We start from the raw sequence: 7,500 nt of genomic DNA, 5'->3' as shown, positions 1-7,500 counted from the left end.
TAAGGAAAGATTCACCTATCATCAATAATAATCACTACGGGCCTGGCACCCTCTATGGGTATATGGCCCCATTCAAGATGGACTTGGATGTATTATATAACAATAGGTTTATATTGAATCTTCCTAAACACTACATTCCCCAAGTGTCTGTTTATCAGCCACGGGGTTCAGTGCTGGGCTTATCCCTGTTCGCTCGCCGCTACTAAGGGAATCCTAGTTAGTTTCTTTTCCTCCGCTTAATAATATGCTTAAATTCAGCGGGTAATCTCACCTACTCTGAGGTCGTAAAAGTTTTTAGAAGTATTAAAACAAAAATTTTTTTTATATATTATGTTTTTGTTATATTTTATAAGTAAACAATTTTCTTAATTATTCATACTCAAATTTTTTTAATATTATTATATAATATTATTTTTATATTTATCTAAAGAGAAGAAAATAAAAAATAAATAATTATATATATTAATTTTTTTCGAGTATATTGAAAATTTTATTACAAATAAAATATTCCATAACAAAATATTAATATATAATATTTTTGTTTATTCTTCTTTATTTAATATTTTAAAAATATATTATTAATATCATTTATTATTAATATTATTATTAACATAAAGTTTTATAATATTATATATAAATGATAAAAAATAATATTGATATATTAATTTAAAAATGTCGACAAATAATAAAAAATATATAAATTTTAAATGCTATTAAAAACATTTTATATTTATTTTTTTCTTATATTTGGCGTAAAACATTCATATATAAATAATTTTACATTTCTTTTATAAAAATTTTATTTATCAATTTAATTAAATATGAAAAAATAAATTTTCTTTTTTAATTATTGATAAATTTCTTTTTCATAAAAAAAATTTTATGTAAAATAATCTTTTATTATATTAATATAATGTATACGACCCTCAGCCAGATGTGGTCCGGGAACAGTATCCAAGGACCGCAATGTGCGTTCGAAATGTCAATGTTCATGTGTCCTGCAGTTCACAAGTTGACGCGCAATTAGCTGCGTTCTTCATCGACCCACGAGCCAAGTGATCCACCGTCCAGGGTAATCTTTTTAAATTTTAAATGTAAGTATTATTATTAATAATAATCTTTATTTTTAATATAAAAAATAAAATTATTAATTTATATATCTTTATAATTCTTTTAAAATAAAAAAATTTTTCTAGAATATAAATTATATATTTTATTTTAAATATATATATATAAATTAAAGATATTATGGTATTAATAAATATATACATAACATTTTTTGATATTTTTGTTAGTGCTAGCTAGATATAATAATTAATATTTGGTATATTTTATAGAAATGTATTTATTTTTTTTTTATAAATTATTTTCTACATAAAAATATACCAAATATTAATATGGTACAAAACAAATGGGTTTGTTTTTTAACATAATAACTTTTAATAAAAAAAAAGAAATATCAAGACAAAACATAAAGAAATTTAAATTTGAAATAATTTTATTCTTTAAAAAAATTTTATCTTGTGTTTTCTTTATTTTTATTATATAACATAGAAAAATAAAAATATAGATTATATCAATTATAATCTTATTTTATTTTTCTTAATAGAGATTATATACATATAAACAAATAATTTCAATATATTCTATTTTTAATTTCACTTTTTTATAAGAGAAATTATTTATAGATTTTATTAATAATTATTGTTTAATAATAATAATAATATTGAATATAAAAATATTTTATATGTAACAAATATATTATTAATATTTATATAATATTCTCTATATTATATGTATAGATATATTATGTGTATAAAAAAAAGTTTGGCGTATTACTTTAATATGATATCATAACCAAAATAAATCTCTTTTAACACATAATTACTATTATATATTTTGAGAAAATTACATATTAATATGTTATTTTGTTAAAAAAAATATTTCTTATCAATAATATTTTTATTTTTTGGAATATTTAAAAACAATACAAAAAATATAAATAAATATATTTTATATATATCGTTAATGATCCTTCCGCAGGTTCACCTACGGAAACCTTGTTACGACTTTTACTTCCTCTAAATGATCAAGTTTGGTCATCTTCCCAGCAACATCGGCAATATCAGAAATATTGCCGCGTACCAGTCCGAAGACCTCACTAAATCATTCAATCGGTAGTAGCGACGGGCGGGTGTGTACAAAGGGCAGGGACGTAATCAACGCGAGCTTATGACTCGCGCTTACTGGGAATTCCTCGTTCATGGGGAACAATTGCAAGCCCCAATCCCTAGCACGAAGGAGGTTCAGCGGGTTACCCGGACCTTTCGGCCTGGGAGGACACGCTGATTCCTTCAGTGTAGCGCGCGTGCGGCCCAGAACATCTAAGGGCATCACAGACCTGTTATTGCTCAATCTCGTGCGGCTAGAATGCCGCCTGTCCCTCTAAGAAGAATTATTTGTACGCCGGCAGTAAAAACCACATCAAAAAACTGCGTACCCATACACCATAACATATGCAACATAAAGCACAATATATACAAAATATAATCTTGATCGTTAAATCTCAAAAATACATGCATATATAAATACAATACATAACACACATGAAAATGAATGAAATGGGAAACAAACAGCCGATGGGCCTTGAGATGCCGGTAAAGTACGTCTATTTAGCAGGCTAGAGTCTCGTTCGTTATCGGAATTAACCAGACAAATCGCTCCACCAACTAAGAACGGCCATGCACCACCACCCACCGAATCAAGAAAGAGCTCTCAATCTGTCAATCCTTCCGGTGTCCGGGCCTGGTGAGGTTTCCCGTGTTGAGTCAAATTAAGCCGCAGGCTCCACTCCTGGTGGTGCCCTTCCGTCAATTCCTTTAAGTTTCAGCTTTGCAACCATACTTCCCCCGGAACCCAAAAGCTTTGGTTTCCCGGAAGCTGCCCGCCGAGTCATCGGAGGAACTTCGGCGGATCGCTAGCTGGCATCGTTTATGGTTAGAACTAGGGCGGTATCTGATCGCCTTCGAACCTCTAACTTTCGTTCTTGATCAATCAAAACATTTTTGGCAAATGCTTTCGCTTCTGTCCGTCTTGCGACGATCCAAGAATTTCACCTCTAACGTCGCAATACGAATGCCCCCATCTGTCCGTATTAATCATTACCTCGGAGTTCCGAAAACCAACAAAATAGAACCGAGGTCCTATTCCATTATTCCATGCACACAATATTCAGGCAAAATTTGAGCCTGCCTTAAGCACTCTAATTTGTTCAAAGTAAACGTACCGGCCCACCTCGACACTCAATTAAGAGCACCGCGACGGGATTGCAATTGGGGGCTGCCACCCGCTCTTAACGGTTAAACACTTACGACAAATTACATAATAAAAATATATATAATGCATTAAATAAATAATAACACTAAAATATACTTTATACATAATCTGTACCACCCACCGGTAGGACGTCCCACATAACATGCTAGTTAAACAATGCGAGCATTGAACCAACAGTGTAGGACACAGATTCGACTACGAGCTTTTTAACCGCAACAACTTTAATATACGCTATTGGAGCTGGAATTACCGCGGCTGCTGGCACCAGACTTGCCCTCCAATGGATCCTCGTTAAAGGATTTAAAGTGTACTCATTCCGATTACGGGGCCTCGGATGAGTCCCGTATCGTTATTTTTCGTCACTACCTCCCCGTGCCGGGAGTGGGTAATTTGCGCGCCTGCTGCCTTCCTTGGATGTGGTAGCCGTTTCTCAGGCTCCCTCTCCGGAATCGAACCCTGATTCCCCGTTACCCGTTACAACCATGGTAGGCGCAGAACCTACCATCGACAGTTGATAAGGCAGACATTTGAAAGATGCGTCGCCGGTACGAGACCGTGCGATCAGCTTAAAGTTATTCAGAGTCACCAAATTAAACGATGCAAATTAAAATTTACACCGATTGGTTTTGATCTAATAAAAGCATTCCTTCCATCTCTGGTCGGAACTCTGTTTGCATGTATTAGCTCTAGAATTACCACAGTTATCCAAGTAAATGTGGGTACGATCTAAGGAACCATAACTGATATAATGAGCCTTTCGCGGTTTCACCTTAATTTGGCTTGTACTGAGACATGCATGGCTTAATCTTTGAGACAAGCATATGACTACTGGCAGGATCAACCAGGGAACTATTTGTATTTATAATATTAAATATATAATAATATACATGATATTTTTGTTTTCTTATTATAAGAAAAAAAATTTTCATACAATAATTATTAATATATAATAATATTATTACAATTTCATTTTAAATATCAGATGGTCTCACCCATTACTGATATAAATTTTTTTTTTTTTATATCTCTATTGTTTTAAAATTAATAGAAAAAACATATGAGATATATATATTATTATTAATTTTTTTTTTTTTCAAATATATATTTTATTATGTCATTTATATAATTTTTTTTGCTTTTACAAAAAGAAATATATAACATGTTATTCATAATAAATATTATTGAATAAAAAAAAAAAATAATAATTATGATTTTTGTCAGACCATCACCAAATGGGTCTTAAAATATTTCAAACATTTTCTCATACTCGTCGCTAGATTGAAAGCGTCATTTATTTTTTAATTTTATTTAAAAAGTTAATTTTAAATAAAAAACGTTATAATAACACTTAATATTCTCGCTTGGTATGAGGTGAGTCAATGTAATATTATTTATAAAAATAATTTTTATATAAATATTGTGTGCTCATATGGGAGTGTAAAGTTTAAAACTTATAACCCATGAACTTGCTTTGACAAAAAAATTTATATGTTATTCTATTTATAATCAATAATTTAATAAAAAAAAAATTTTTTTTTAAATATTGATATAAAAAGATATACATATAGAGGTTTTTTTACAAAATTCTCATTAATTTTTTTACAAAAATAATAATACAATATTTAATATCAAAATAATCCAAACTGATTACCATCCAGACTATTATCAATATATATAAGATTGTATTATTATTCATTTCAATACATATTTATTAAAACTGAGATAAAATTTCATATATTAATAAATATGCATGTGTAAAAAAAAAATTTTTTATATAATAATTGAAAATGTTTTTGCTATTATTTTATATACATACATTAAATAATTGATAACAATTTAATACAATGTACACCTAAAAAATAATAACAGCATATACATATTCGAAACATTACTAGCAAAAAAACCAAAATACAATATTAAATATCAAAATAAACCAAACTGATTACCATCCAGAATATTTTGAGTATATATATATATAATTTTGTATATTTTGCGTTCATGTTAATAAAATATATAAATGATACATATTTGAAAAGTGTTATTCTTCTTTCTGTTTTTTCGTAATATCATGGTGTCCATAGACATGCAAAAGCGTCATACCAAGCCATATACATACCTACACCACCTTTGTTGAATGATACACGAACAGTATGAAAATTAAACAACATATTCAATATCATTTTATATTATACTAAAATAAATGTTATTCTATTAAGAAAGTGTATATTTTTAAATTTGGCATTCATTACATAGTCAAAATACAATAATAATATAGATGATACATATACGATAATTGTTATTTTTCTTTCTGTTTTTTCGTGATATCATGGTGTCCATAGAATTGCAACGACGTCATACCAAGCCATATACAACTCTACACCACCTTTGTTGAATGATACACTTAGAGTATGAAAAATAAACAAATTATACTATATCATACTATATCATATATGTAAGACTGTTGAACATAATACCACAAAATACACTATTTCATATAGATATACATTCATTCTTGTCAACATAAAAGTACGTTATAAATGATACATATACAATAAGTTTTATTCCTCTTTCTGTTATTCCGTAATATCATAGTGTCCATAGAATTGCAACGACGTCATACCAAGCCATATACAACTCTACACCACCTTTGTTGAATGATACACGGACAGTATGAAAAATAAACAACCTATTCTATACCATTTAATATCATACTAAAACATGAAACAAATGTTATTCTATTAAAAAGTGTATTATTTTATTATATTTAGTATTCATTACACAGTCAACATACATAAATGATACATATACGATAAGTGTTATTCCTCTATCTGTGCATCCGTAATATCATAGTGTCCATAGAATTGCAACAACGTCATACCAAGCCATATACAACTCTACACCACCTTTGTTGAATGATACACGGACAGTATGAAAAATAAACAACTTATACTATACCATACTATATCATATGTGTGAGACTGCTGAACCGTAATACCACTAATACACTGTATACATAGATATACATTCATCTCATTAACTTACACGCACTATCCATCATATATATTAAAGACATTACACCCGGTGCTTCAAACTCAAAATATGATAATGTTTAAAATGGCTTTAAACATCATAAACTTTACAGAATAATCAAAATTTAAAGAAAAAAATTTTTAAAAAAAAATTTTTTTCAGCTAAAAATTTTTATTTTGGGACCAAAAAAATTTTTTTTTGCTTTTATCATATTTTATTAAATGAAATTTATGCATTATAATAAATTATTCAATAAACATTAATAATTATAATAAATTATTAAAAAATTTTTGGAATTAATGCAAATTTTTAGAAAAAAATGTATATTTTTTTTTTATATACAAATCGTACATGTTATATTGCGACAGGGTACCGGTATAATACATGTGATACATATGTAGATTTTCGAAAAAAATTTTATCCTTTTAAATGGTCCTAAATACTATATAAAGGTAAAATATATAGAATTTTTCGGGATTCATTAAAAAATTTTAGGGAAAAAAATTTCATTTTATTTTATATACAAATCGTACATGTTATATTGCGACAGGGGTCCCGGTATAATACATGTGATACATATGTAGATTTTCGAAAAAAATTTTATCCTTTTAAATAGTCCTAAATACTATATAAAGGTGAAATATATAGAATTTTTCGGGATTCATTAAAAAATTTTAGGGAAAAAATTTCATTTTATTTTATATACAAATCGTACATGTTATATTGCGACAGGGTACCGGTATAATACATGTGATACATATGTAGATTTTCGAAAAAAATTTTATCCTTTTAAATAGTCCTAAATACTATATAAAGGTAAAATATATAGAATTTTTCGGGATTCATTAAAAAATTTTAGGGAAAAAATTTCATTTTATTTTATATACAAATCGTACATGTTATATTGCGACAGGGTACCGGTATAATACATGTGATACATATGTAGATTTTCGAAAAAAATTTTATCCTTTTAAATAGTCCTAAATACTATATAAAGGTAAAATATATAGAATTTTTCGGGATTCATTAAAAAATTTTAGGGAAAAAAATTTCATTTTATTTTATATACAAATCGTACATGTTATATTGCGACAGGGTACCGGTATAATACATGTGATACATATGTAGATTTTC

At 27.9% G+C, this 7,500-nt stretch overlaps 3 non-coding genes across 3 annotated transcripts in view; all 3 read right to left on the bottom strand.

The window, feature by feature from the left end:
- The window catches only part of LOC123304771, a 4,577-nt gene extending 4,292 nt beyond the window's left edge, over positions 1–285 (bottom strand). Inside the window, exon 1 of the ribosomal RNA XR_006536757.1 lies at positions 1–285. This exon is cut by the window's left edge and continues 4,292 nt beyond it. This is a non-coding gene — a ribosomal RNA (large subunit ribosomal RNA).
- Positions 286–920: 635 nt separating this feature from the next.
- On the bottom strand, positions 921–1,075 carry LOC123304770. The gene has a single exon (XR_006536756.1). It is a non-coding gene; the product is annotated as a 5.8S ribosomal RNA (ribosomal RNA).
- A 951-nt stretch (positions 1,076–2,026) lies between these two features.
- On the bottom strand, positions 2,027–4,184 carry LOC123304775. The gene has a single exon (XR_006536761.1). It is a non-coding gene; the product is annotated as a small subunit ribosomal RNA (ribosomal RNA).
- Positions 4,185–7,500: the final 3,316 nt, after the last annotated feature.

Source organism: Chrysoperla carnea (genome assembly GCF_905475395.1).
Source record: "Chrysoperla carnea chromosome X unlocalized genomic scaffold, inChrCarn1.1 SUPER_X_unloc_91, whole genome shotgun sequence".
Lineage (NCBI taxonomy): Eukaryota > Metazoa > Arthropoda > Insecta > Neuroptera > Chrysopidae > Chrysoperla > Chrysoperla carnea.
The sequence above is the reverse complement of the archived record's forward strand: the minus strand, read 5'-3'. Positions and strand labels throughout refer to the sequence as shown.